This window comes from Quercus lobata, chromosome 8 (assembly GCF_001633185.2).
Source record: "Quercus lobata isolate SW786 chromosome 8, ValleyOak3.0 Primary Assembly, whole genome shotgun sequence".
NCBI classification, from domain to species: Eukaryota; Viridiplantae; Streptophyta; class Magnoliopsida; order Fagales; family Fagaceae; genus Quercus; species Quercus lobata.
In genome coordinates this window covers 19,176,276-19,181,973 of record NC_044911.1, presented here as the reverse complement: position 1 = coordinate 19,181,973, position 5,698 = coordinate 19,176,276, and the positions used below count along the sequence as shown (strand labels likewise).

The window sequence follows — 5,698 nt, the reverse complement described above, 5'->3', positions numbered from 1 at the left end:
GGTAAATTACATCCGATTGGCAAGAAAATTGGCATGCATGTTAAAAACATATAGAAAATGTGATCCAACAGTTGGATTTTCAAAATATGAATTCAACAATAAGTTATTAGTTTGTGTGACATTTTTTAGAGTTACATCAAGTGTAACTTGAACCCAATCTTATATTTCTTAATTTGATGTGAATTTTGACAAATTTACCGTTAGATTACATTATCTTCATATATTTTTCATGCTTACAAAATTTCAAGGTGATCAAAAATTAATAGCTATGTCATCAATCAATTGTTTAAATTCAAGTTTTCGTAGTTTAAAATAACGCATAAAAGATGAGTTTAAAGATCAAAGGGTAAATTACATCCGATTGGCATGAAAATTGACATGCACGTTAAGAACATATAGAAAATGTGATCCAACGGTTGGATTTTCAAAATATGAATTCAAAAATAAGTTATTAGTTTGTGTGACATTTTTTAGAGTTACATCAAGTGTAACTTGAACCCAAACTTATATTTCTTAATTCGACGTGAATTTTGACAAATCTACCGTTAGATTACATTATCTTCATATATTTTTCATGTTTACAAAATTTCAAGGTAATCAAAGATAAATAGCTGTGTCATCAATCAATTGTTTTAATTCAAGTTTTCGTAATTTAAAATAACGCATAAAAGATGAGTTTAAAGATCAAAGGGTAAATTACATCCCATTGGCATGAAAATTGGCATGCACGTTAAAAACATTTATAAAATGTGATCCAACGGTTGGATTTTCAAAATATGAATTCAAAAATAAGTTATTAGTTTGTGTGACATTTTTTAGAGTTACATCAAGTGTAACTTGAACCCAATCTTATATTTCTTAATTCGATGTGAATTTTGACAAATCTACCGTTAGATTACATTATCTTCATATATTTTTCATGCTTACAAAATTTCAAGGTGATAAAAGATTAATTGTTATGTCATCAATCAATTGTTTTAATTCAAGTTTTCGTAGTTTAAAATAACGCATAAAAGATTAGTTTAAAGATCAAAGGGTAAATTACATCCGATTGGCAAGAAAATTGACATGCACGTTAAAAACATATAGAAAATGTGATCCAACGGTTGGATTTTCAAAATATGAATTCAACAATAAGTTATTAGTTTTTGTGACATTTTTTAGAATTACATCAAGTGTAACTTGAACCCAATCTTATATTTCTTAATTCGATGTGAATTTTGACAAATCTACCGTTAGATTACATTATCTTCATATATTTTTCATGCTTACAAAATTTCAAGGTGATCAAAAATTAATAGCTATGCCATCAATCAATTGTTTAAATTCAAGTTTTCCTATTTTAAAATAACGCATAAAAGATGAGTTTAAAGATCAAAGGGTAAATTACATCTGATTGGCATGAAAATCCACATGCACGTTAAGAACATATAGAAAATGTGATCCAACAGTTGGATTTTCAAAATATTAATTCAACAATAAGTTATTAGTTTGTGTGACATTTTTTAGAGTTACATCAAGTGTAACTTGAATTCAACGCTATATTTCTTAATTCGTTGTGAATTTTGATAAATCTACCGTTAGATTACATTATCTTCATATATTTTTCTTGCTTACCAAATTTCAAGGTGATTAAAGATTAATAACCATGTTATCAATCAATTGTTTAAATTCAAGTTTTTGCAGTTTAAAATAACGCATAAAAGATGAGTTTAAAAATCAAATAGTAAATTACACCCGATTGGCATGAAAATTGACATACACGTTAAGAACATATAGAAAATGTGATCCAACGGTTGGATTTTCAAAATATGAAATCAGCAATAAGTTATTGGTTGGTGTAACTTTTTTTTTTTTACGTGAGTCTTTCTTTTTTATTTTTCTTTGTATTGAAACTTAAAGTGAGTCTTTTTTTTTTATATATTAAAAAATTATAATGTGAGATCTAATTAAAAAAAATATTATTATTTTTTTAATCCTAATTTTAAAGAAAGTCAAAATTTTTAGTTTTATATTATATATAGATAATAATAATGGACAACTGAAACGTATGTTGCCTTAGTGGTTAACACGCGTGTTATGCATATCAATACAATACCCAGCTACCTTAAATCATTTCAAGCCAAGCATTTCAGTCAAAAAAAAAAAAAAAAAAAAAACCAAGCTTGACCAAAAAAACCCAAAGCAGCTCTGTTGAGCCAACCGTCGCCGATGAAGCTCAACGGAGATGCTTCGGCAAGCTAAATCGTCGCCGTTGAGCTTCATCGGTGAGTTGAAGCTAACGGCGACGCTCAACTCGCCATTAATCTTCAACAGCGAGCTGAAGCTCAACGGTGACGCTTCAACGTCGCGAACGCGACGCTCAGCTCGCCGATCGCAACGCTGAAGCGTTGCTGTTTAGCTTCATCGGCGAGCTGAAGCTCAACGGCGACGCTTCAGCGTCGCGAACGCGACACTCAGCTCGCCGATCGCGACGCTGAGGTGTCGCCGTTGAGCTTCATCGGTGATCAGACGATGTTGAGCTTGAGACGTGGTGGTGGTCGCGGTAGCAGATTCCTTGGTCCTCACTTTGATACTTCTTCTACCAATTCTGCCCCTACTTTTGGTTCTTTTACCTCCGATCTCCCACTCCTTCGGCCTCACGATGGTGCTCCTTCTACTTTCTCTGTCAAGGTTGTACCTTTAATCCCAAATCTTTGTTTTTTGGATCTGGATTTTTTTGGTTCAATTCTATTCATTATATAAAACATGGGTTTTGATTCTTGTTGTGAAAAGTTATTGTTTTTGGTTGTTTTGAATTGGGTTCTGGGTAAAGATTTGATTTTTGGTGCTTGTGACTTCATATGTGATGTGGGTTTTGTCTTTTGGATCTTTTTTTATTGTTTTGATCTTGTCATGTATTGATATTGTTATATTTGTTTTGTGGTTGAAAGGGGCCAGTTGGGTATGTTCAATTCTGAAACTTTATTGGGTTGGTGGGTGGTGGGAGCTTCCTTAGATTTATTTATGCTTGCCTTTTGTGTGTGTGATTTATTTATGGCTTTAATATTTTAAAGTTTCACCTTATTAGGAACTTCTATCAGTCTGACTATGTACGATTTGTTAATGATTTTTCTCTAGGCAAGTTTTAGTATTTTATTTTATTGAGATATGCTGACTTTTATCTTTTTCTTTGATTTTTGGTGTTGCATTCGGGATCTTTTATCAGTCCAAACATGGTATTGTAATCTTGGCTCCTTCTTTGTATCGTTGCATTCATTTGTAACTTTTGCTTTGATGTAATATACTCATGCCTATTCACTGACAGTAATCTTTATATTTTGTCAGATAACACTTATGGGATTCATGTTCTTTGTCATTTCAGCACTGCTTAGCTATGTGAGTGGGAGTTTCTCAATTATCATGTTTTTAAATTCATATTTGTTAGGCTCTCCTGTTTATAATACTAGTTTTTTGAGAAGAAAAAGCTATTATTATTTTTGTAATTAGTGCTGTATACTTCCTTTAAATGTTTCATGTTTGGTAGCATGAGAAGTTAAAAATTTGTGCAAATTGAAATTCATCTCCCTGAGGTTAGGTCTATTACACTTTACTTTACTCTTAGATAAACAAAGCAAAACCTCCTTACAATTTGGATTAAATTGGTACGTTTTGATGAACCCTCAAGTGATATCACATCAACATCCTCTAATTGACATCCTAGTTGTGAACAACCTTTTTCCCATTATTATCCTCAATTATCATGGTGTTCTTGTGGAGTGGATTCATTAATATATTTTGGAAGCAAGGTTTGAAGGAAAGAATGAAGAAAGATTTTGTGTAACATGATTTAAAGTAGATAATTGATTGATTCACCAAAATATATAGTTTAATCCAAACCAGTTAATATTTAAAAGTGAGGAACACAGAGTAAATAATAAATTGTAATTTTTCCTAAATTTTTTGCAGGAAAACATATGCTGGAATTTCTGGTTAGTTGTGTCTACATCTTTGGTATTGTTGGTCATAAATTTGTAGTGTCCTCCTATGAGGTTTTTGGACAACATAGCTATCAAGCCCATCTTTCTTGCACTCCTTTCCTAGTACCTTTTTTTCTCTATTAAGCGGGTAAATATAACATTTGTAGTGTTGGCTAATTCTGTGACAAAGTCTGTGTGTAAATTGTAAGTTTTTCCATAAATTCATGGATACACATAATTAAAGTGATTTAAAAAAAAAAACCTTTCCATGGAACATTTTGTTGAAGGTAATTTTAGGATTTTAATTGTTATTATTAGAATTTTAAATTATTCATTGATTTCCTTATAAATTTAATACGTGGTTGTATCGTTTGAAGATATAGATGAGGTATGTGCTCTCTCGCTCTTCACACACTTGACCACCTTGTTGAATGATATGTAATGCTGAGTTATGAGTTTTTTATTTTTATTTTTTTTATGAAGATACGAAGGAGTCAGCATGCATTCATTAATCCTGCTATTACAATTATACTTCGCATGGGTGCTGGTGGACATGGTGTACCTCCTTTGGGAAGTCCTGATGGTTATTAATTGTTTTTGAATGCCTGAAGGGGTTTTTGTTATATATCTTTCTTGAAGTTAAGATGTACAAATCCTGTGCTTGACATGAAAGTAGCTTTTCGTGATAACTTTTCTTTTTCGTTCGAAAGGCATGATTATGTTTTTATAATGATGTAGTGGGCTTAGATATATTGTGTAGGTAGTATCAAATTAAAATATGGTGCTAGAATGGAGGATATTTTTTTGCAAGTGTTAGGGGATATTTTTAAACACTTTGAAACTTTGATTAATGTATTAGCTTAATTTAAGTGGTGGTTTTATTCAAAAGATCACATCTTTCTTTTGTCAATCTTATGATGATGGTTATAGACAATGTTATGTATTTGATAATATGTTTTTATGTTAATATAATGTTAGTTTGGAGACATTTGTGGTAATGTTTTAGTGGAGTGAAAATTATTACAGGTTATTTGTAATAGAAATGTGGTTTTAGAACCCAGGAGGAATAAAAAAAAAAAAAACCTATAGCGGCGGGCAAAAACCGCCGCTAAAGGACTAAGATTATGAAATAATTGAAGACCTATAGTGGCGTTTATCGCCCACCGCTAAAGCTTCAAACATATAGCAACGGGCAAAACCGTCGCTAAAAGGTACATAGGGTACGTTCTCCATGGAGCCCTATAGCGGCGCTTATTTACCGCTGCTAAAGGCCACTTGACCGGAATGGCAACCTCATATGGCGGCGGTTTTTAGCCCGCCGCAATAGACCAAAAAGCGCCGCTAAATGACAGATCTATTGCGGCGCTTTTAGCGACCGCCGCAATTGACCTATAGCGGCACTGCAGCATTGGCGGGACGGCCCGCCGCAATAGCACCCACCGCTATAGGTCATATGTACCTTTAGCGGCGCTTTTGGCCCGTCGTAATAGCCCAGTTTTCTTGTAGTGTAGTAACATGGCAATGGGGTCAAATGCCAAGATCGTAATTGGTATTAGTGACAATGACCAGCCTTATGAATCTGAGGAGCTTTTGAGTATGGATGATGATGATGACAACAATGCTATAACTCCTTATCCTGTGTTCGTACCTCCTACAAACCCAAAACATACCAACTTTGTAAAGGGAATGCTGTTTATTTCACTTGAACAGTTTAAGAATGCTGTAACTGATTATGCAGT

The 5,698-nt window shown here is 33.0% G+C and overlaps 1 long non-coding RNA gene across 3 annotated transcripts; it reads left to right on the top strand.

Moving 5' to 3' along the window:
* Window positions 1-2,627: 2,627 nt before the first annotated feature.
* On the top strand, window positions 2,628-4,538 carry LOC115958305. 3 transcript variants are annotated; one of them, XR_004084498.1, is made up of 5 exons: window positions 2,628-2,673; window positions 3,209-3,218; window positions 3,328-3,378; window positions 3,949-3,971; window positions 4,443-4,538. It is a non-coding gene; the product is annotated as an uncharacterized LOC115958305 (long non-coding RNA). The 3 variants fall into 3 exon arrangements; XR_004084500.1 differs by having other exon boundaries at window positions 3,949-4,347; XR_004084499.1 differs by lacking the exon at window positions 3,949-3,971.
* The last annotated feature ends 1,160 nt before the right edge of the window (window positions 4,539-5,698 follow it).